Raw genomic sequence first — 25,255 nt, forward strand, 5'->3', positions numbered from 1 at the left:
AAGGAAAGGGAAGAAGAATGCTATATTTCATGGCAGCTGAACTAGGTTTAGGTTATTGCTATTGAATGATCCTTTCCTGTAAAGCTTTATCAGAAAAAAGAGCTGCTCTTTTATTTTTTGCTTGTTCTTCTTCTGCATTCTCTTTTTCTTTCACCTACTTTCTTGTTGTTCCCTTTCCCTTTCTTGTTCTTCCATTCTGTACCTTCACATCTGATAGCTGAAGGCAGGATGTTATAGAACATAGAACAGTACAGCACAGTACAGGCCCTTCGGCCCACAATGTTGTGCTGAACCTTAAACCCTGCCTCCCATATAACGCCCCACCTTAAATTCCTCCATATACCTGTCTAGTAGTCTCTTAAATTTCACTAGTGTATCTGCCTCCACCACTGACTCAGGCAGTGCATTCCACGCACCAACCACTCTTTGAGTAAAATACCTTCCTCTAATATCCCCCTTGAACTTCCCACCCTTTACCTTAAAGCCATGTCCTCTTGTATTGAGCAGTGGTGCCCTGGGGAAGAGGTGCTGGCTGTCCACTCTATCTATTCCTCTTATTATCTTGTACACCTCTATCATGTCTCCTTTCATCCTCCTTCTCTCCAAAGAGTAAAACCCTAGCTCCCTTAATCTCTGATCATAATCCATACTCTCTAAACCAGGCAGCATCCTGGTAAATCTCCTCTGTATCATTTCCAATGCTTCCACATCCTTCCTATAGTGAGGTGACCAGAACTGGACACAGTACTCCAAGTGTGGCCTAACCAGAGTTTTATAGAGCTGCATCATTATCCCGTGACTCTTAAACTCTATCCCTCAACTTATGAAAGCTGACGCTCCATAAGCTTTCTTAACTACCCTATCTACCTGTGAGGCAACTTTCAGGGATCTGTAGACATTGCAATGTGCAAAAGAGTTCCTCTAATCTTGGATCTTGCTCAGTCATTCAGTGCAGGGTTCTCCTTTCAGTCACCTGCTGAATCACATTGCCCCGACCAGCATGATATACTTTAAGTTCATGCTGTCTGTGTGTGTGCTGATTGCAACCAATTTCATGAAACATTTCAAATATTAAATAGATGGCCCTCGTCACCAATAGTGTAGTCTCCCTATGAATTTCCATTATTTCTGTCACAGGATGAAGACAGGTTCTTGGTCAGAAGCACACTGGTTAGATACTGAGATGGAGGAAGCCCTTTCGCTTCCACAACATGGACGATTTGGCATGTAGCATTCTCATTGGAATAGGAGCAAGTGCTGAAAATTTGGAGTGGGCTAATCTGGTGAATGCTTACCATCTTTTTTTGATGAGAAGTAATAAAAGGGCATTAACTCTATTTTCAGGCCTAATAACCTCTCCTGCTAGGGAGGTGTTATCAAAATCCACAGCCTGAGTGTAGAAGTAGGCAATGGCCATGGCCACTTCTAAAGATCAGTTTTAACAAATGATCATTGGCCTGAAATATTAACTTTGTTCCTCTCACAATAGATGCTGCCTACATTACTAAATGCCTCTAGCATTGTCCTTTTGTTTTTCAGTTTCCAGCATTTGTAGTACTTTGCTTTTGTGATATTGATAAAGACATTGGCAATAGAGCTGCAGTCCAGCTCTGAAAATGTGGTTGTGTCTGTGATGAATGGTCAGATTCCAATGCAGGTCTCCATGGAGAAATGAAAGCATCCCTCACTTTGCTCTTCACTGAGCTTCAGGCAGGAGAATTGCTCATGAATGTTCTTTGCAGATGTCATTTCCTCTGGGATCCCTTTCCATCCCTCTTTTAGCAGTTTATTCTCTTTTGTGAGCCCTCCAAATCATCTCACGTTCTGCTACACTCTCTGAAGCTCTATAATTGATGTACAATCACTGTCAGATTACTGCCCAGAGACAAAAAGCCTGCAATTTTTGTCATGATTGAATTATTGAAGAGTTTATATTATAGAACACACATATAATATTAGTATCAAAATTACAACTACAATGAAGTTTCAAATAGATAATTGATTGGGTGTTTGATAGTTGTCAAATGAGCACACTGTAAATGATGACATTTTTAATAGATGTTGCTGTTGCACTGCAGTCAGAATTATTTTACAAAACATCTTGCATATTTCCTTTGTAATGCTGTTAATGCTGTAAAGGTATACAATGTCATAGTTCCTTCTAAAAGAAAAGTGAGATCGCTGTGTGAACAGTAATTTCCAATGACCGTCCACCACTTTTTCATGAAATCCCACAGAAATACATTACATTCAGAAAATGAACTTTAGAGTGCTGTACTGATACTGTTTAGTGATTGTTTTAAGGAACTACTGCTACTCCAAGTATGGAGCACGCAATCCAAGATTAAGAAAATATACAATGCCAAAAAATAGAAGTAGATCTTACAATCTCTGATTTGAAAACGAGCTGTAATCAAAGGAATTTTATTCCCAACTGTGTTGAACTACCAGGGCTACCGGCCCACAATTTCAAAACTTCAACTCTTTTCAACCTGTATTTCCAAAATATTTCTACTGTTCATTTAAATAATTATCTGTAGATGGTTCTTACGTTGTTTATTTGTTTTCAAATCAGTAAACAAAGTGAATAGTTTAATGGCAATAATGCATGAGTAGACATGTAAGTAATTAATTTTGGCAGTGCTAATGCTTTGTCTTAACACATGCCAAATTATGGAAGTAATTAAAAAGAAAGGACTTGATCACTGCAAATGTACTTATAAGTTGAATTAAAATAGTTTCTTTTACTTAAGAAGAACTAATGTCATTTCACTGTTCAATGCACTTCATGAATTGTGAATAGCTATTAAATTAAGGTGGATTGCAGGTCCATTGAAACCTGTCTTCAGTCCCTATCTTTATGCTGTAAGTCTATTTACCTTTACGCAATGGGTCATAAAGATAATGATAAAGACTAACTAAGCCCAAGTGCTTTAGAAATGACTAGCCGTAAATGTGTAATGCCCCTGTGTGGGTGTGTTTAGATGCGATCACATTTATTTTTAACATTTCCATTTTGGGCATTCAATGCCCTGTGAATGTGTGTCAATTATGACCTTTCTGCTCTTGTACAGTCATGTCACAGGATGCCAGGCCAATGCTGCTTGGATGGTTGGTGGCTGCAAGCTTCTACTACATCCATCCTGCCCGCCTTCCTTCAGTAACACCAAGCAACCGTAGGCTGATAGTTCAGTTTTAGAGTTTGATCTGTGTCATTTGAAGTCTCACTCGTCTCATTCAATGTCATTTTGGTGCCAACAGCTGAAATTGTTCATTAGTTCAAAACTGCAGTGACGCATACTTTTTTTAATATCTACTCTAGACCAGTAAAAGTTATGACCTATTTATAGAACCTTCCTTACTCTTGAGAATAGTCATGGCCTAACAGGCTTACTTCTCTGCTGCCATTTAAACTTCACATTTAGTCTCTAATAAAATGTGTTTGAACACACCGAGACTACATTGAATGTGTCGTCAGGGTAGTTATGGCATTTCTTTGAATAAGCTTTAAATAACTCAGCTTTCCTTATCCATGGGAATGTATTATCCCTATTCGAATAAAGCAAAATCTTTATTTACCAAATTCTGAAATCTTGATACATGAATATAAGGATTAAAATCAGTTTTGTTAACAACTGATAAAATTTCAAGTGTGTGTCAACATACTGTGTGGTTGCAGGCATTAACCCACTTCATTTCCATCTATTACAAATAGGAAAATCTACAATTAGACTAATTAAATATGGCAGTGTGGACAGGGCCAATGAACTTAACCTGTTCTTTAACAGATTTGACATTGTGGCCCCTGCCCATCCCCCACATGAGCCATCAGTTGTCAGCCCCCAACCAACACATATTCCACTCTCCCCTCCTACCCCTCTTCACAGTCCCCCACCCTGCTCTCATGACTATACCCCTTCCCCACACGAAACCACCACGGTGGGCTTCACAGCTGAACAGGTGAGAAGACAGCTGAAACGTCTCAACCCAAGCAAGGCTGCAGGACTGGATGGTGTCAGTACCAGGGTGCTCAAAGCCTGTGCCCCTCAGCTATGTGGAGTACCTCGCCATGTATTCAACCTGAGCTCCGGAGGGTTCCCGTACTGTGGAAGACGTCCTGCCTCGTCCCTGTGCCGAAGACGCCGCGCCCCAGCGGCCTCAATGACTACAGACCGGTGGCATCGACCTCCCACGTCATGAAGACCCTGGAGAGACTTGTTCTGGAGCTGCTTTGGCCTATGGTCAGGCCACACTTAAATCCCCTCCAGTTTGCCTACCAGCCCCGACTAGGAGTTGAGGATGCCATCGTCTACCTGCTGAACCGTGTCTACACCCACCTGGACAAGCCAGCGAGCACTGTGAGGATCATGTTTTTTGACTTCTCCAGTGCGTTCAACACCATCCGCCCTGCTCTGCTGGGGGAGAAGCTGACAGCGATGCAGGTGGATGCTCCCCTGGTGTCATGGATTCTTGATTACCTGACTGGCAGACCACAGTACGTGTTCTTGCAACACTGTGTGTCCGACAGAGTGATCAGCAGCACTGGGGCTCCACAGGGGACTGTCTTGTCTCCCTTTCTCTTCACCATTTACACCTCGGACTTCAACTACTGCACAGAGTCTTGTCATCTTCAGAAGTTTTCGGATGACTCTGCCATAGTTGGATGCATCAGCAAGGGAGATGAGGCTGAGTACAGGGCTACGGTAGGAAACTTTGTCACATGGTGTGAGCAGAATTATCTGCAGCTTAATGTGAAAAAGACTAAGGAGCTGGTGGTAGACCTGAGGAGAGCTAAGGTACCGGTGACCCCTGTTTCCATCCAGGGGGTCAGTGTGGACATGGTGGAGGATTACAAATACCTGGGGATACGAATTGACAATAAACTGGACTGGTCAAAGAACACTGAGGCTGTCTACAAGAAGGGTCAGAGCCGTCTCTATTTCCTGAGGAGACTGAGGTCCTTTAACATCTGCCGGACGACGCTGAGGATGTTCTACGAGTCTGTGGTGGCCAGTGCTATCATGTTTGCTGCCGTGTGCTGGGGCAACAGGCTGAGGGTAGCAGACACCAACAGAATCAACAAACTCATTCGTAAGGCCAGTGATGTTGTGGGGATGGAACTGGACTCTCTGACGGTGGTGTCTGAAAAGAGGATGCTGTCTAAGTTGCATGCCATCTTGGTCAATGTCTCCCATCCACTACATAATGTACTGGGTGGGCACAGGAGTACATTCAGCCAGAGACTCATCCCACCGAGATGCAGCACTGAGCGTCATAGGAAGTCATTCCTGCCTGTGGCCATCAAACTTTACAACTCCTCCCTTGGAGGGTCAGACATCCTGAGCCAATAGGCTGGTCCTGGACTTATTTCATAATTTACCGACATAATTTACATATTACTATTTAACTATTTATGGTTCTATTACTATTTATTATTTATGGTGCATCTGTAACGAAAACCAATTTCCCCCGGGATAAATAAAGTATGACTATGACTATGACTATATTAATAGTCATAGTCATACTTTATTGATCGTGGCGGAAATTGGTTTTTGTTACAGTTGCACCATAAATAATTAAATAGTAATATAACCATAAATAGTTAAATAGTAATAAGTAAATTATGCCAGGAAATAAGTCTAGGACCAGCCTATTGGCTCAGGGTGTCTGACCCTCCAAGGGAGGAGTTGTAAAGTTTGATGGCCACAGGCAGGAATGACTTCCTATGACGCTCAGTGCTGCATCTCGGTGGGATGAGTCTCTGGCTGAATGTACTCCTGTGCCCACCCAGTACATTATGTAGTGGATGGGAAACATTGTCCAAGATGGCATGTAACTTGGTCAGCATCCTCTTTTCAGACACGACCGTCAGAGAGTCCAGTTCCATCCCCACAACATCACTGGCCTTACGAATGAGTTTGTTGATTCTGTTGGTGCCTGCTACCCTCAGCCTGCTGCCCCAGCACACAACAGCAAACATGATAGCACTAGCCACCACAGACTCGTAGAACATCCTCAGCATCGTCCGTCAGATATTAAAGGACCTCAGTCTCCTCAGGAAATAGAGACGGCTCTGACCCTTCTTGTGAGAGTCCAGTTCCATCCCCACAACATCACTGGCCTTACGAATGAGTTTGTTGATTCTGTTGGTGTCTGCTACCCTCAGCCTGCTGCCCCAGCACACAACAGCAAACATGATAGCACTAGCCACCACAGACTCGTAGAACATCCTCAGCATCGTCCGTCAGATATTAAAGGACCTCAGTCTCCTCAGGAAATAGAGACGGCTCTGACCCTTCTTGTAGACAGCCTCAGTGTTCTTTGACCAGTTCAGTTTATTGTCAATTCGTATCCCCAGGTATTTGTAATCCTCCACCATGTCCACACTGACCCCTTGGATGGAAACAGGGGTCACCGGTACCTTAGCTCTCCTCAGGTCTACCACCTAATAAAGTGCAGATGAAATTTAGAAACTGTAGATGCTAGAAAATTGAATTAAAGGTAGAAAATGCTGAAGGTATCTGGCCAGAAACATTAACTCTATCTCTTTCTACAGATTCTACCTAGTATATTGAGTGTTTCCAACATTTTCTATTTATACCATTAAAGTTAGTTCTTATTTTAATGTGGGAAACTTCAACAATAAGTTTCCCACATGCAATTATATTAAAATGACCAAATAATGAGTTTTTAATAATTGAATTAAGCAAGGATTAACATTCATTCGGAAACCATGGATAACTCCTCTGCTCTTTGAGAAAATGTCATAGAAACTAAACTTCTCTGCCCACATGAGAAACGGAGGCTGGAGGTTTTGTTTCATGCATCAGTCAATAAACAACGCCTTTAAAGATGCGCGACAAAATGTTGAAGGGACTCAACAGATCACGCAGCATCTATGGAAATAAATAAACATCCACTTTTAAAGATTCTTGTGCATTATGATATAAATCACTCTCACCACTACCATTTTGAACCAGAGCATTCTAGACTATGGCTTTTTTAACCCCAGCAGAGGTGAGCATGATTTTAAATATAATGAAACACCTCACTGGCTCTCAGCAAATGATACCACAGTAAAACTACCAACACCTTTTAAAGGAAACTGTTATAGGCTATTTGCTAGATTGTTTCTTCTTACTCCCAGTGGAATTGTAAATGTACTCAGAGCTTTCCAATAGTCAGCTAAAATTCCAAAAGGTCTGCAGGGAATGGCTTAGCTTGTGCTGAAGTACTTCTGCTTGTATTGAAGCAATTTGCTTCTAAACATGAGTAGCCTGGCAGGGTTTCTTTTTGAAACAGAGCATGACTGGGAGGATAAAGAGAAGGCATCGAGAGAGGACAAGCTGCTAGGGAGAGATGGGGAGGTGGAATAGCCTTAGCAGGAGGTTAAATTCATTTAGGGTGTATAAGGAGTAATAAAGTTATTGCAGCTTCAGTATTCAACAATTTGGATGAAGTCTTTGATTTACAAATAAATCAAAACTGAAATCTGTCAGCTGGGACCAGTCATATTTCATCTCAAGTTAAGGGAAATGCAGAATGCCCTATGATTGTCAAGTTGGTTGTGAATCATAATTGTTGTAATTTAGTTCCTTCCAAGTCTTCCTGTAGATATCAGAAACATCTCACCCTTTAGTTAGTTGTCATTTGTTTGTTTTGTGCCATGTCGTATGACATAGGCAGTCATGGTCTTTTGAACAAGATTGTTCTTAGCAAATTTTTCGACACAAGTGGTTTGCCATTGCTTTCTTCTGGGCAGTGACTTTACAAGATGGGTGACCCCAGCCATTATGAATGTCTGTCTGTCTAGGTACCATATCTGATGTGGACTTCGGAGACCATGGTTTTCCATATAGATCTACCCTTCGTTTTTTGGATGACTTCCATCTCTTCGATGTGTAGCCACCTGGCTAGGCTTTTGATGTACATAAGCTGAGGTCTTCTTCTAGGTTTGCTCCCCTCGATCTTTCCAGAGAGTGTGAGTTTTTCTAGTTCATCTTTCCGCATGATGTGTCCTAGGAATCTGAGTTATCTTTCTCTTATTTTTGGTATGAGTGATCGAACTGCTTGGCCTCTTCTGAGAACTTCTTCATTTGATGTGTGTGTGGTCCATGATATTTTTAACATTCTCCTGTAGAACCATAATTCAGCTGCTTCTAGTCTCTTTTCCATTGCTGGAGAAATGGTCCAGCATTCACTTCCATAAAGCAAGATAGAATAAATGTAGCACTGCAGTATTCTGTTTTTAGTGTACGTGCTCATCTTTCTGTCTGTTAATATGGTCTTCATTTTTTGGAAAGCTTCTTTCGCCATTGCTATTCTGTACTTGATATGTGTTGCACCTGCCATTACTTGTTATTAGGCTGCCAAGGTATTTGAATTTGTTGACTTGTTTGATGTTTATATTTCCGATCTTGATCACACATTGTGGGATGTTTGTCTTTCTGGAGATGACCATGCTTTCTCTCTTCTTGATGTTGATTGAGAGACCTCTGTGATTACTTTCTGCTGCCACTATAGTGAGTAGTTCTTAAAATTTTGTTTCTGAGTCAGGTATTAGTACGATGTCATCAGCATATCTGATATTATTGATATTATGGCCTCCAATTGTGAATACTCTTCAGAAATTGTCTGCCTGGTGTCAGTGGTCACATACCCGGACTTGTGATATGCACCAGCTACTCATATGTCCAACTGCCACCTGCTCCCATGGCTTTATCTGACCCTAACTGGGGGGCTAAGCAGGTGCTATGCCTTGCCCAAGGTGACCTGCAGGCTAGCGGATGGAAGTGCCTTGCATCTCCTTTGGTAGAGATGTATCTCCACCCTGCCATCCAGTTAGTTGTCAACTATGCTAATTTTGCCACTGTTCCTGCCTCTTAGCATCGAACATACACTCCTCAGGCATCCTAGCTTCCAAACTGTCTGAACAGTTGCAGCAATGACAGCAAATCACCAGCATCTCTTCATCACAGGTTGAGGAAACCCCCAGTTCTGGATATCTTAAAGTAAAAAGGGTAAGGGTTGCACCATGTTGCAATAAATAAAGGCATCCGTTAGTCTTGCGAGACCATGGATCTGCACCTGGAAAGTCTTCACTCTCCAGGGCGCAGGCCTGGGCAAGGTTGTATGGAAGACTGGCAGTTGCCCATGCTACAAGTCTCCCCTCTCCACAACACCGCTGTTGTCCAAGGGAAGGGCAAGGGCCGATACAGCTTGGCACCAGTGTCATCGCAGAGCAATGTGTGATTAAGTGCCTTGCTCAAGGACACAACACGTTCCCTTGGCTGGGGCTCAAACTCATGACCTTCAGATCGCTGGTCCAATGCCTTAACCACTTGGCCACGTGCCCACACACCATGTTGCAATAAAAGAAGGATTTTAAAACAATATGTTTATAGAAAATGCAGACCCCCATTATCAATGCCTTTAGTCCCTCCATAACTAAAATCACACTTGTGCTTTCTCCCATGCTGGTCTGCACGATCTCCTCTATGGGTTTAAAAAATACACCCATGCTTGCCCTCCTGAACCTCTTCTCTGCTGCCTACTATTAAGCACCATATTCTTCTCTGAGAGATGTTGACAGCTCCAGGCAATGAGCAATGTTCGGCAGCTCTGGCTGCAAACAGCAATTATTAGGAGGAACAGGCAGCCCCAAATTAATGGGCTGCTTATAACATAGTGATGGGTTAAGGTAAGGCATGGATTCAGCTGGAGCAACCATAATCAGGATAAATCAAATTCTGCTGTGCATTTGAATATTTCATTAAAGCAGCAATGATTTTCTGCCACATTTGCTGGCTCTGGCGTGGTGTACACTTAACTACCTGACATTGATATTGTCCCTGTGCGCATGTATATGAAAATTGGTCAACACTTACTAACAGCTTGAAATAAACTGCACTTAAAAGGCAGAAATTATGATTAATACTATACTTATGTAAATGTTTAATGTGATCATAGTAAATTTTCTCTGCAAAGTTCAAAAAGTTCAAAGTAAATTTATCGTAAAAGTACATATCTGTCACTATATACAACACTGAGATTCAATTTCTTGTGGGCATTCTCAGTAAATACAGAAAACTTAATAGAATCAATGAAAGACAGACAAACTATGAGCAAAGACAACAAGCTGTGCAAATACAAAAAGAAAGAAAAAAATAAGTAAATAAATTAATAAGTAATAACTATCGAGAACATGAGATGAAGAGTCCTTGAAAGTGAGTCACAGGTTGTGGGAAGAGTTCAGTAATGCAGTGAGTGAAGTTATCCCTTTTGGTTCAAGAATCTGATGGTTGAGGGATAACAAGTGTTCTTGACCCTGGTGCTGTGAGTCCTGAGCTCCTGTACCACCTTCTTGATGGCAGCAGTGAGAAGACAGCACAGTCTGGGCGGTGGGGACCTAGATGGTGGATGTTGTTTTCCTGCGACAGCGCTCCGTGTAGATGTGGTCAGTAGTGGGGAGGGCTTTACCTGTGATGGACTGAGCTGTATCCATTAATTTTCATAGGCTTTTTCATTCAAGAGCACTGGTATTTTCATACCAGGCCATGATGCAGCTAGTCAGTATACTCTCCTCCACACACCTAAAGAAGTTTGTGAAAGTTTTAGATGACATGCGGAATCTTTGCAAGCTCCTAAGGAAGTAGAGGTATTGCCGTATTTTCTTCATAATGACACTTATGAGCCGGTCCCAGGACAGATCCTCTGAATTGATAGCACCGAGGAATTTAAAGTTACTGACCCTCTTAACCTCTGATCCCCTGATGATGACTGGCTCAATGATCTCTGGTTTCTTCCTCCTGAAGTCAATAATCAGCTCCTTGGTCTTGCTGACACTGAGAAGGACCCTTTCTGGATCTCCAAATGGTATGGGAAGCTGCTGCTTGATACTGTGCAGTCAAGGATCTGTTGTCTAAGAAGGAAACTAGTGTACGGATCTGTCTCTTTTAGTGCAATGACCTGACCTTAGCACTAATTATTAACTGCTAACTTACCCATGCGTACTAATTTGTTGCTTTCTATGCAAAGTGAATACACAAGTAAATGTCACCTCTGAGTGAAAATAACGAGACAATGGCCGTATTTGGGAAAGTTGATGAATTTTGATAGTGCTAATGAGGAATGGGGAATTGTATATCGAGAGGGTTGAACTGTATTGTAATGCTAACAATGTGGATGAGATGAAGAAGGTCTCCACACTTCTTAGCTTAATGCTTCCCATAGAATATAGAAGAGTACAGCACAGGAGCAGGCCATTCGGCCCACAGTGTTGTGCTGAACCAGCTAAAAAGCAAATCAAAAACACCCAAACATTTAACTTATCCGTCTACATTTTCTCCCTGGTTTCCTCCCACATTCCAAATGTGTGTTGGTTGGAAGGATATTTGGTGGCTGTAAATTGTTCCAAAGCATAGGTAAGTGACCGGCAAATTGTTAAAGGACATGTGAGAAAGAATAGGTTAAGGGGAATAAGTAAAAGAATGCAATAGATGGGTTTATCATAAGGTCTGTTTGGCATTGAATTGATGGACATAAATGCCCCCTTCTTATTGGAGATATGAAAATAACATTTCCCAAAAAAGTGGGTTGGGCATGACTCTGTCATCTCCCCAAACTAGAGTTAGGCATGACTGTATCATCTCCCCAAACTAGAGTTAGGTATGACTCTATCATCTCCCCAAACTAGAGTTAAACATAACTCTGTAATTTCCCCAAACTAGAGTTAGGCAACTATGTCATTCCCCCAAAATAGAATTAGGCATAACCATATCATCTCCCCAAAACTAGAGCTAGGCACGACCATGTCACCCCCACCCCCCAACTCGAGTTAGGCAACAATGCCATCCCCCCAAACTTGAGTTAGGCATGACTCTATCATCCTCCCCAAACTATAGTTAGGCAAGACTATGTCATCTCCACAAACTAGAATTAGGCCTGTGTAACACCTATGCGGTGCAGGTCCTATCTCGTGTGACTGGTTGCCCCACTCTATGAGAAAATCAAATTACATAGTACTACACCAGGTGCTAGTAAGTCATCAGAAGGTCTAGATATCGAAAAGAGGTAGTGAATGGAAAACACACACTTCTGGAGGTAGGTTTTGTTTATTAAAAAAGTCAAGATATACAAAATATTTACATGAGTGAGAACAATTCAAAATTTCAACATTCTGTTAGATTCGGAATCTCAGATATCAACAAAAAACAAATTCCTGTTTAGTTAGAATCAGTGATATTCATTAGAATAATCTTTGTTACTCCAATTTATCTAATTAGATCTAGTGTTTCTCCCTATTTAAAGATTTACAGACTAACCTTTCCTTGTTTTAAAATTCCTAGTTAGTTAGAAAACTAATTGAATTCCTGTTCTTAAGTATTATGGTCAACTTCAGTTTCAGTTCAAGTCAGCATGGCTACAAATACAATTTCAATTTCAAAACTTATATATCTATACAGCTTAACTCCTTTCACAACAATTCTCCAACATCACAACATTTAAACAAAGTAAATCTCATTCTGTAATTTATCAACGTCTTCGTAAAAATAATCAGTTCTTGCAGAGAATCAAATTCAGATCCTTCAAATGAAAATAAACTTATACACCGAAGTGTATTAAGTCCTCTGCGTCATTAAACTTTTCATTCCCATGCTGGTTCTTCAATCTTGGGTGGCTCACCATCTTGTTTCTTGTTTCATTGGATGAAATAGTTGATCATCCACAGAAAGTCAATTCACAAACTTATACGACAGGATTACAATCCATATGTTTTTTACCCATTCTATTTTCTATTTCAAAATTACTCAATATCACATTGTAACTGAGAAATTTTACAACACGACTGAACATAGTTCACAAACAGATTGATATAATCGGAACAGTAGAAGTTTTAACTCACCAAATCCCTTGGTGTGATTTAACAAAGATAATTTCAAGTTACACAGTAGTGATCCTCTGCCAATATTGTCTCATTACAGCTATTGTCTCTCCTCCAGGGGTTTCATCCTGAGGTTTTCAAGTGAGTAGGGTAGATATACTCATTACTAATTCCATTTTTAACAGTTTATAGCTTTAGTTTCTAACAGTTTGCTGCATTTATCTCGCCTTCCTGTGCTTGTGTCAGCCACACCTTGTTATTGCATAACTTTTTTTTTCAAGTTCTCATTTTTTTAAATTTTCATCCCTCCACAGGTGGCGCTTTCTAACATTACATCTCTTGTGTTTATCTAACCTTGGTTCCATATCACTATGTCATTTCCTCAAACTAGAGTTAGGCATGACCATGTCATCCACCCCAAACTAGAGTTAGGCATGACCACGTCATCCATCCTAAACTAGAGTTCAGCATGACCACATCATCTCCCCCAAACTAGAGTTCAGCATGACCATGTCATCTCCCCAGACTAGGGTTCAGCATGACCATGTCATCTCCCCCACACTAGAGTTAGGCACGACCATGTCATCCACCCCAAACTAGAGTTTGGCATGACCATGTCATCCACCCCAAACTAGGGTTAGGCATGACCATGTCATCCCCCCAAATGAGGGTTAGGCACGACCATGTCATCTCCCCCAAACTCGAGTTAGGCTTTACCATGTCATCTCCCCAAAGTAGGTTTTGGCACGACCATATCACCTCCCAAATGAGGGTTAGGCACGACCATGTCATCTCCCCCAAACTCAAATCAGATATGACTATGTCATCTGTCCAACATATTACTCAATTGTTCATACTGCGACATTGCAGCTAATCTGCAAAAATCTGCAGTAGATTGAATAGAAGAAGACTGTCCAATATCTGTTGTCTTGAGTCAAGAACCAAAGCTCCCTTAAGAACGAGGCGTATGTTAAACATCAACATAACAAAGATTTTTTTACCAAATTTCCTCTGCTCCACACACAACCTTTGTCAATAAGGGTATATGAAGAGAACCTGTAAAATATGGATAACTTTTTCTAGCTTGGGAGTCATGTGAGGGCAGGCATTGATAATGATGCTTCCCACCACCTACAGTGCAGCAGACAGCCTTTAGAAACAGGGACAAAAGAAAGTGCTTGGAGCTCAAGATTTCTAACCCAGAATTTATTTATTTAGCAAGACAGTGTGCATAAAGCCATTCAGGCCATTCAAGCTATGCTGCCCCATCAACCCCCGACAAACCCGATTAACCTTAACCTAATCATGGGACAATTTACATTAACCAATTAACCTACCCGTGGGAGGGAACTGGAGGACCCAGAGAAAACCCATGGTATTACAGAGACTCCTCACAGAACAACATCAGAACTGATCTCCAAACCCTGGAATGTCCTGAGCTGTAATAACGTTGTCCTAACCATTACACTACCGTGGCGCCCCAAACATGGTCAACCAGCCATCCCTTCCCTTCCTGACTGCCTCAGAGTCATGGCCTATCCAATGCTGTTTACACAAAGTTATCCAACTTGTTGGCAGAATAAATGAACAAATGTCATCTCTTCGTGTCCAGGCTCGAATTATACTCAATGCGATAATTGTATTCAACAGGCAGTCACACTGTTCACAAGCCAAGCATTCCACTCTAAGCCCTTTCACACCAAGAGAATACCAGGGAGCAGAGGAAATGTTTTAAATTTCTTTTCCAAGCCACCATGCAAAACAAAATCTTGAAGTCTCATTTACTCATGTGAATCCCTTGCATACAATAGACCAAACTGAAGAAGGAATATTCAGGAAGACCAGAGAACCTTGAGCCTCTTCGTTGGAAGCAAACTAGCCCACACAACCCAACTGCATACGTATCCCATCAAGCACTTCTTGCCTCACCTGTGGAATATTCAGGATTTGCTACCTTGGACTCTTCAGCCATCTCAGAACCCATAGAACTGGAGTGAAAACAAGTCATATTCACCCCAAGAAACTACCAAAGAAGGAATAAAAATTGTCCTTCTACCTTTTCTTTTGCATATTTTATTACATGTTTCATGCCACCTCAATGAAACATGCTTTCCTGGAGGGCTTCTCATTGTGCACCTTCCTTAATATTAAGGTCACCTAGACAGTGTTATATTCTAATTCATACCAACATCCATTCAGCTGTCACTCTGATCCTTTCTGTCCTGCAACACACATAAAAGTTGCTGGTCAACACAACAGGCCAGGCAGCATCGCTAGGAAAAGGTACAGTCGACATTTCGGGCCGAGACCCTTCATCAGGACTAACTGAAAGAAGAGCAAGTAAGAGATTTGAAAGTAAGAGACCTTCAAATCTCTTACTTGCTCTTCTTTCATTTAGTCCTGACGGAGGGTCTCAGCCCAAAACGTCGACCGTACCTCTTCCTAGAGATGCTGCCTGGCCTGCTGCATTCACCAGCAACTTTGATGTGTGTTGCTTGAAATTCCAGCATCTGCAGATTCCCTCGTGTTTAACTTTCTGTCCTGCTGGTTTTAACAACCTCTTCTGTGGACCAAGCCCTTTAACTTGCCTCTGCTGATCTCTCTAGCTCTGCAGCCCTACCGCTATTTGAGATGTCTGCAGTCCTTCAGATCTAATGTCTTGTGCAGTTTCAGTTGTCTTCCCTCCACCGTTGAAGGATAACTTTTCTATTGCCTAACCAAATTCTGGAATGTCTTCCATTAACCTCTCTACTTATCTACCTCTTTCTCCTCCTTGAAATGCAATCCTTCAAATGAGTGTTGGGCCACTTTTCTAATGTACTTTTGTGTGAAAAGAACATTTACTCCTATGTTTCTTGTTAATACAAAGGGCAGATACAAATTACTAGACTGAGAACATATTGATTGTCAGGTTACCTACCTGACTTTGCAAAGTCGTTTCAATAATTTTGACCTGCTATATGGTTTCACTAAAGCAAACTCAGAGATTATCATGTAAAAGTTTAAAGATTCAGCCCACTGAAGGGGAGAATGCTTTCTTTTTTGGTCAGAGTGGGATTCGGTCATTTGAACATTGATTTTGAAAATGCTGGTTGTTTGTACAATGTGGATAACAGGCATGCACATCTCAGTCTTGATAACAAAAGATCATATCTTGGCAAACACTTTGTCCTTGAATTTTCATATAGCTACTGCTGCTGTGAGAAATTGAGAGAAGTGTGCTACCATTCATCTTGATTCTTGATTGAAACAGACAGCATTGAGGAAGCTGGACAGGGTGGAAGTATGGTCTAGTACACTTACAGGAGGTGACTCTTGAAGGCAATAAAAGTTGCTGGAGACCTAGATGGGTAGAACAGCTTAGGTGGACAAACTAGTTTGTTCCTTTGCTCAAGCAACACACATCAAAGTTGCTGGTGAACACAGCAGGCCAGGCAGCATCTCTAGGAAGCGGTACAGTCGATGTTTCGGGCCGAGACCCTTCGTCAGGACTTTGCTGTTCCTTTGCTGTTCATTTGAAGTAACACAATGTGTGTAAAGAATGTCTGTCAAAAAAATATTGTCCAGAGTAAAATCTCACTTGTTTTCTTCATAGTAGTTTTAATGCAGAAACATTTTAGATGCACTTACATATTTAAAGTAGAAATAACTGAAGTTGTTTCATATTATATGAACATTCCAAACACGTTAATGTATGCTATCATTTTCATTTGCCAAAGAGTTCACCCAAAGTTCACAGTTAATTGAAGTGTTAGCTTCTTAAATTAAAAAAAGATCTACTTGCTTGCAGTTTTGCTGTCTACGACTCATTTTCCTGCATTACAGTGTGCCCTTCACAAGATTTCAACATAACATTGATAAAAGTACATTAAGATATTGAAGAATGAAAAGAACAGTTTCACCTTAAGGCAAAAATAAAATGTCATAGTTACCTTCATATTGAATTGTTTCCTTTATCACAATAACACAATGAATGGTCACTCTGGAAGTAATTCGTTTTGTGAAATATGATTCTGTTGGAGTATCAGAGAGATTGTATGAAGATTGTGAACTAATTTATTTGAAGTCTATGAACTTAGCTTTTATTACAAGTCTCTATCAGAAGGAAAAGATAGAAAATTCTGTGTGATAAATAAGAAACACAAGTAGATTTAAATAAAATTCCCTTGTCTTATAGAAGACAAAAGCTTTTAAACCTATTAGGCAAAAGAATTTCATTGGAATTCTGAAGAATTCAAATGCAAAAATTGAACAACATTATTTCAATACAGGTGCATCTGTACACCTGCTCATTAATACAAATATCTAACCAGCCAATTGTGTGGCAGCAACTCAGTGTATAAAAGCATGCAGACATGGTTAAGAGGTTTGGTTGTTTTTCAGACCAATCAGTGATATTCATTAGAATAATCTTTGTTACTCTAATTTCTCTAATTTGATCTAGTGTTACTCCCTATTTAAAGATTTACAGACTAACCTTTCCTATTTTTTTAAATTCATGGTAAGTTAGAAAACTAATTGAATTCCTATTCTTAAATATTATGGATAACTTCAGTTTCAGTTGAAGTCAGCATGGTTACAAATTCAATTTCAAAACTTACATATCTATACACCTCAACTCCTTTCGCGACAATTCTCCAACATCACAACATTTAAACAAAGTAAATCTCATTCAGTTATTTATCAAAGTCTTCGCAAAAATAATCAGTTCTTGCAGAAAATCAAATTCAGATCCTTCAAATGAAAATAACCTTACTCAACCAAGCATATTAAATCTTCTGCATCTTGAAACATTTCATTCCCATGCTGGTTCTTTGACCTTGGCAGGCTCACCATCTTGTTTCTTGTTTCGTTGGATGAAATAGTTGATCATCCACAGAAAGTCAATTCAAAAACTTATACGAAAAACTCCTGACCTGTATACAACAGGTTTACAATCCATATGTTTTTATACCTAGTCTATTTTCTATTTCAAAATAACTCAATATCACATTGTCATTTCAAAACATTTCTCAGTTACAACACTACTGAACATAGTTCACACACAAAATGTTACACTCAGAACAGTAAAAGTGTTATCTCACCCATGGGGAAGAAATGTGATCTAAGTGACTTTGACCTTGGAGTGATTATTGGTGCAAGATAGGGTGATTTGAATATCTCAGAAACTGCTGATCCCTTGGGATTTTTATGCACAACAATCTCTAGAGTTTACAAAGAATGGTGTGAGAATCCAGTAAGCAGCAGTGTTGTGGCCAACAATGCCTCATTAATGAGAGAAATCAGAACAGAATGGTCAGATTAGTTCAAGCAGACAGGAGGGTGACAGTAACTCAGATAACCAGGCATTACACCAGTTATCTGCAGAAGAACATCTCTGAACACGCACCACTTTAAATCTTGGGCTGCAGCAGCAGGAGACCTCAAACGTGGTAACAATGAAAACTTCAAAAGGCTTAATTATTCTCATCTTTGTAAAGAAATCCTACCCTCCTCTTTGATCCAGTTCCATTATTTAAGGCCATCAAAGAATAATAATCCCGAAGAAGGGTATCACCTGAAATGTCAGCTGTTTGTTCACTTCCATGGTTGCTGCCTGACCTGCAGAGTTCCTCCAGCATTTTTTGTGTGTTGCTTTGGATTTCCAATATCTGCAGAATTTTTGTATGTTTATGTTGCTAATAATTTGGATGATTCTTTACTAAGTCCAGTGCATTCAGAAGCCCAGAGGTTTGGCCTGACTAACTTATCCTTAGCCATTTGCATATAGGCAACACAAAATCTCAACAGACGTACCCACTGAGGGTTTAATTAGAAGAAACTGATAGAACAATAGCAGAGCTTTACAAGTTGTTACAAGTTATAATGGACTTTTCCCATCATTACAAAAGCAAAGTAAGCTCTTACTCTGAAAATAACCTCATTTGTGATAAATATTATTCTGCTGGTGTATCAAGAAGATTGCATGTAAATCAATTGTTGAATTCATATTTCAGATGAAAATATACTTGCTATTTGGAATATGTATTTAAAGTAGATTAGTCTTGGAGATTTTATCACCTAACTTCATTGTCATTGGTTCACCTTCCTTCATTCAGCCAATTCAAAGGGAAAAGAAAAACTTTGTTACCCATTTGGATCAATTTTGACTTGTTAATGAAGTAGTCTTCTCGACCTCATCAGGGGCATTTTCTGAAAAATAATAAATTTGAAGAAAATGGAAGACTAAATGCAATTTTGTTAAAATCATTTTTGCCTGGGTTACATTTACCTCTATCTGGAGATCAGTCATCAGTTATTGGAGTTTGAGGACGACCTGGATGCTGGCAAAACAAAACAGCAGCAAGTCAACTTCAGTCCTGCACATTAGTGATAGACCATCATTGTTGGCAGTGTCCAGATGTCAAATATCTATAATTCTGCTCCACCCTCGTCAAACAAAAAGCATTCTCCCACTCATCATGGCAGCACCCAGCTGGGAAGTATAGATGAACTATCTGCTCAATCCATGTTTCAGCTGCCTGCTACTGCTGGATGTTGCTGAAATCCTCACACATAAGGTGCAAGTTGTACTGATTCAATAATGATTCCCAAAACAACGATGCTGATCTTAAATATCTTTGGTAGAGACATTTACCATTTCTCAGTTGGCCTATTAGCTAGAGCACTGCAAATGATGGGGATGCTTCTCATTCAGGGGGAAGCGGTTTAAGAAAGGAACTTGTCAGAAGCAAGCTCCTTGCAAATAATAGAATTCCAATAATTGCATCTGTGAACTGAAACTCTTCATTCCCCTTAGCAGTAGGAGGGAACATTTCTGGCAGAATGAACTAAAGAATTGTTTTTTTCAATCACCCAGCCCTGATGTTCAAATCCTGTATATACTGAGAAAAGAATATTACTGACAGCTTAATCTGTCCCCAGTTGGCCAGACAGAGATTTTTAAAAAATCCTTTATATAGGTCTCTAGACTTGAATGTAAGACATCAATGGAAATTTTGGAGACTGGATAATGTAACAAAATGTAGATATCATGCTGGAATATTGTCATCCTTGTGCCAGCTAACATTTTTTAGTAACACAAACAATTATGTCCGTGAAAATACTGTTTTATTGTCCAATTTTCCATCTGTTCAGAAAGGCAGTTAATGATCCCTGGAAAATTATTTTCTTAAAGGAAAAGTAGGTATACTGAATGTCTGAGTACTTCCCAGCAAGTACCCTTCCTTTACATTTAAGTTTTTTTCAAAATATTTCAGGCTCCACAGGAAATTCCAACTTCAAGACTTTTATGTAATAATCTATCAAATTATTTCTTTAAACCCCACCTATATTCTTTCAGCTAGAAATTCTAAAGTACATTAAACCATGTTAAAATGACACTGCTGTAAGTGTCAAATATTAGTCAGCTGTAATATTGCTGGTCTCCAGGTTGTCCATGAGGCCCAAGACAAAACAAGTTGGCAAAGACAGCAGACAATAGAAATGTGCTCAGAAGTCTTCATTTATAATCTCTTGTCACAGCAGAAAGTGTTGATAAGGTTCGGGGGAATTGGTGGGAAATGACTTCTGAAGAAGATGGAGCTCTGTGTAGAGGAGAGGGTCATATGAGAAACAGTGAATGGTAGAGCAAAACTGGGCTGCATTAAAGACTGGAGCAGCACAGGAAGAATATAGGGTTATGGGATGGTGATGGAAAACTTGTGAAGAGTTAGGGAATGACTGGAGTGGGATACTGGGGAAAAGGAAAGTTCATGGAAAATAATTTTTTTTTCACAAAGCATGTAAACTCTTGCATTACAATGTAGAATTGTGTGCCCTTTATCTGTGGATAGTTTTGGGATAGAGTTTGCTTGTGGAGTTGTATAAAATGAGTGAGATCAAGCTGCTGGTCTGTTTTATATTATCAATTTTTATCCCCAGTGATTTAAATTAAATTAATATCTGATAGAGTGGAAAAAGGCTGCTGACTCACTGACATCAGCTTCACAACATCCTACAAGGTCAAAACGTACTCTTCTGATTAACACACACAAAATGTTGGAGGAACTCAGCAGATCCAGCAGCATTTATGGAGGGAAATAAAAAGTTGACATTTCAGGCCAAGAGCCTTCATCAGGACCTGATGCTGCCTGGCATACTGAGCCCCTGCAGCATTTCTTGTATGTTGCTCTGGATTTCCAGCCATTGCAGAATCTCTTGTGTGTACCCTTTTGATTTTCTCAAAAGAATAAAACAGGTATAGCTAATCAAACAGAACCTATCCTTCACAGATTCATCATAGATCTCCTAATTATCCCTGTCTTATTTAATACACTCCAAAGTTCATCAAAATCAAAATAATGCTGACTTATCCATGATCTCATACTTTATTGTTTTGACATTTTATGGACACTTCAAATACTTTGGAAAAGGGTAATAATTGCCTTGGCTGACTTTACCCCAACTCTTTTTACTGTTCTTTGTACAGAACCACTTGAGTTCAGTAACAAACTAAGAAGGATTTCCCTCTGCATGAGACATCATATCAAGAGGATTAGCCTTTACATAGTCAACTTGGATTCCTCTTTCCTACCACCTACAGGGTCATAGTTTGCCCATCCTTTAATGACCAACACATGGATATCATGGAGGTACCTAATTTCTCTTTCTCCCTGCAGCCATTCCCCAAAGACTAACAGGATAGGAAACACTTGTATCCTGAAATAATGTGGAAACCTCACTCTAGTGGAAACTGGAGGGAGGAGGAATGTGACCTTACACTTTCTGTGCATTTAATTAATATTTCAGTAACCTGACCCATGGAAAGTCTTGCCAAGCTTTAATAACATTTTAAGATGTTTCTGCCTCCTTTTAAATTGAACTGATTTCCTTTGGTAACAATGGACTCACTAAAGTTAGTTGGGATCCTGTGAAGGGCTTGAATTCACACATAAGCATTACCAAGCAACTAAGCAGAATAGGTTATGAAAACAGCAAGGTCAGGCATGACTTTTTTCCTGCTGAGAACCCAACACATTCAACTGCTTATTATTTTCTGCATAAATTCATAGACATCTCGGCATTCTCTGTAAGAGCTAAATACTTCCATATGAATATAAAACAACAACCACATAAATTTGGATGAATCAGAACCAGAATCAGAATCAGGGAACCAGGTTTAATATTACTGGTATATGTCGTGGCATTTTTTTGTTTCCCCCGGATTCTCGCCAGCATTGCTTAAACACGAGCCTGTGAGCAGCCATTTGCAAGATGAGCTCTAAGGTATCGGAAAAGCCTGAAAGAGCTGGTAAGGGTGTTACACTCAGCGTAAAACTAGACATAATTAAGCGTTTCGATCGTGGTGAGCGAAGTAAAGACTAAGTGAGTTTGGCTTGTGGAAGCTGATGAACATGATGTTGAAGAGGTTTTGGTATCCCATGACCAAGAACTGACAGATGAAGAGCTGATGCAATTGGAAGAAAAAAGGATAACAATCAAAACCAAATCAGTAATGATAAAGTACGACTTTAATTTTGAAAGGGTATGTCAGTTTAGGAGATATTTGCAGGATGGTTTGAGTCCTTCCAAAGAACTGTGTGATAGAAAAATGCACGAGGCTCAGCAGTCAAGCAAGCTTTCCACATCAGCCACAGCAGATGATGAACCCCGACGTCGACATCGAGACGGGCAGTCATAGGAGATGAGCTGCCTGTTCTAATGGAAATAGATGATGAGATGACACCCCAGTGTCCCACCACCCCAACCCCCAGGCCACGGACAGATACCGATTCGCGGAGAATGCAACAGTAGCCGGGAGACACCTAGCACATCTTTAAGAAAAAAGCCGAAATAAATATGCTAATTAATTAGGTGCCGCCAATACATAATTGTCAGCCCAGATCAGGGATGATGAAATCGGCAATCGCCTCTGATCTGTGCTGACAATTATGTGTCGGGCGGCACCTAATTAATTAGCATGTTTGTTTCGGCTTTTTTCTTAAAGATGTGCTGTGTGCCTCCCGGCCACCGCTAGACCCCTGCGTGCCTCGTGGCAATGTATCGCTCGGCGGCCTGGAGGGTGGGGGCCACTGCACCACCCAACCTGCGACGACTCAGTCTAACACACCATTATCGATGTGCTTGGCAAGCTATCTTCCTAATTCCCATAGGTGATACTACACTGTACATACATTATTTCTACTTTATATTGGCTGTGTATTTTTACTTGTTATTTGGTATGATTTGGCAGCTTCATAGCTTAAAAAGTTACTGGAGAGAGTGTTCTTGCCAATAGCGCTTGCGTGAGATTTTCTACCGACGGCGCTTGCGTGAGATTTTCGCTACGGAGAACAGTTCAGTAATGATTGTGGAAAAGTATTTCTACTTTATATAGGCTGTGTATTTATCATATCATTCCTGCTTTTACTATATATTACTGTTATTTTAGGTTTTATGTGTTATTTGGCATGATTTGGCAGGTTATTTTTGGGTCTGCGAACGCTCACAAAATTTTCCCATATAAATAAATGGTAATTGCTTCTTCGCTTTACGACATTTTGGCTTACGAACCGTTTCATAGGAACACTCTACCTTCGGATGGTGGGGGAAACCTGTGTGTGTGTGTGTGTGTGTGTGTGTGTGTGTGTGTATATATAAACTGTTAGACAAGTAGTGCGAAATAGAAATTAAAAAGAAGTGAGGCAGTGTTCATGGGTTCAATGTCCATTCAGAATTTGGATGGCTGAAGGGAAAAAGCTGTTGCCTGAAAATCTTGAATTTTGAAATATTCCCTCTGTTCAGTTTCTAATATAAAATGATGGGTTAGAGCTTTGTCCATATTCACATAATATTTAAAGCCAATTCATAATCTAATCTGAGTCTCACTGATGTTACTGTCCAAGAACACTCTAACCAAGCACATTGCACATAAATTCATATAACCTCATGTATGTGTAAGAATTTTTTGCAAAGGTCATGGAAAAACTCAGCAAATACTTTCTGAACAGATTTAGTGAATAATTTTACATTACCACCCCTCAGTAGGTGTTGAACATGGATAATCATCAAAACTCTCTGGTAAGTTATCAACAAGGCCACATGATGGCAGCAAACAAGTTTACAAGGCACATTATACATCTTACAGATCCAGAGGAGCTGAGGATTGAAGGGCCCTGTAGGCAATAAATTACTGTTTGAAAGGATAATATTCCAAATTGTCAATGTTTCTAGAAATTTTAATACTGATATTCAAAGGTGATCTCCCAGTTTCTCAGCATGTCGAGGAAAAGACCCTTATATATGCTAAGAATGGATTGGATGAGGGAAGGTGATAATTACCTGAATAATTGGATACTGACAAGCTCAAGCATCTCAATCTTATTTATTTTTAATTATTTCTTCCATAAGGTGCATTTTGTCTGCTTCCGAGGAAATAAATCCCTGATGTACAACCATAATAACAAACTTTCCCAGTCACTATGATGTACTGTAGTCCACTTGTGTCCCCTATAATGAAACATTGGCTTGATTTGAATTGCCTCAGTGATTGAGATTTTGTGGCTTAGAAGTTACAGAAGCCTTGCTGGAAAATTCTGGCCACATAAGTAATTACATAAAGTGAATGTTTATGTATACAGTTATTTTGTTTTCTTAAAATCATCCAATCTCTTTAATGTAAATTTGAGGAATCCACTTTCATAGCAAGGCTGACTGTTTGTACTATTTGACCAGCAGAACTGATGGATTTTTTCAGAGTAAAAGAAGAATTACACCAGAATGAGCAGTTGGCTTGATAGGAGTGGGCAGAGTTACAAAAGATGCATAGGAAATTCTTGCCCTTCTACGTCACCTGAATTTTTTTTCTTTGGATCTGTCGGGAAATGTAGTGGAGGCTTGACTCAAAAGCAAAGCAGCAGAGCAATAACTTTAATAATCAACTGTAAAATAACAGACCATGAGGGACCACAAAACTAGAGAGAGTAGGTATTAAACACAACAGGCAATCAGGTAACTGACAGATAGGAGCAACTGGTTGAGGCTGGTTGGTTGCATGAGAGCTGGGCTTGAGTAGGCTGCAGGGGATGATTTGGACTTGAGTGGAAGGTGGAGACTGGAGCTTGCGGGGGTTGGTGCACAGGGGCATGGGTTGGGTAGAGAGAGTCAGACATGGTCCCCAGCCTGGAGTCATCTGGCTGGGTGCCGCCGGTGGTTGGTTTGGTGGCAGTAGGCATGGTTGGCAGCTAGGATCACCGTAGCCCCTTCAGAAGGTGACTAAACAGTGATGAAATCTGTGGTGCTGATGGAATACAGGTGTCGAGGGGCCGATAGGCAGACAGGAGCCCAGAGTACCACTGATTGGAAGAATTGGACTGGGCACTTTGAGGGCAG

General features: G+C 40.4%; 1 protein-coding gene across 2 annotated transcripts in view; it reads left to right on the top strand.

Annotated features, from left to right (window-relative positions):
- Positions 1–25,255, top strand: part of prss12 (serine protease 12) — a 160,582-nt gene that overhangs the window by 66,156 nt on the left and 69,171 nt on the right. The gene's annotated exons all lie outside the window — the stretch shown is intronic.

The sequence above is a fragment of the Mobula birostris genome, chromosome 3 (assembly GCF_030028105.1).
Source record: "Mobula birostris isolate sMobBir1 chromosome 3, sMobBir1.hap1, whole genome shotgun sequence".
Classification (NCBI taxonomy): Eukaryota; Metazoa; Chordata; class Chondrichthyes; order Myliobatiformes; family Myliobatidae; genus Mobula; species Mobula birostris.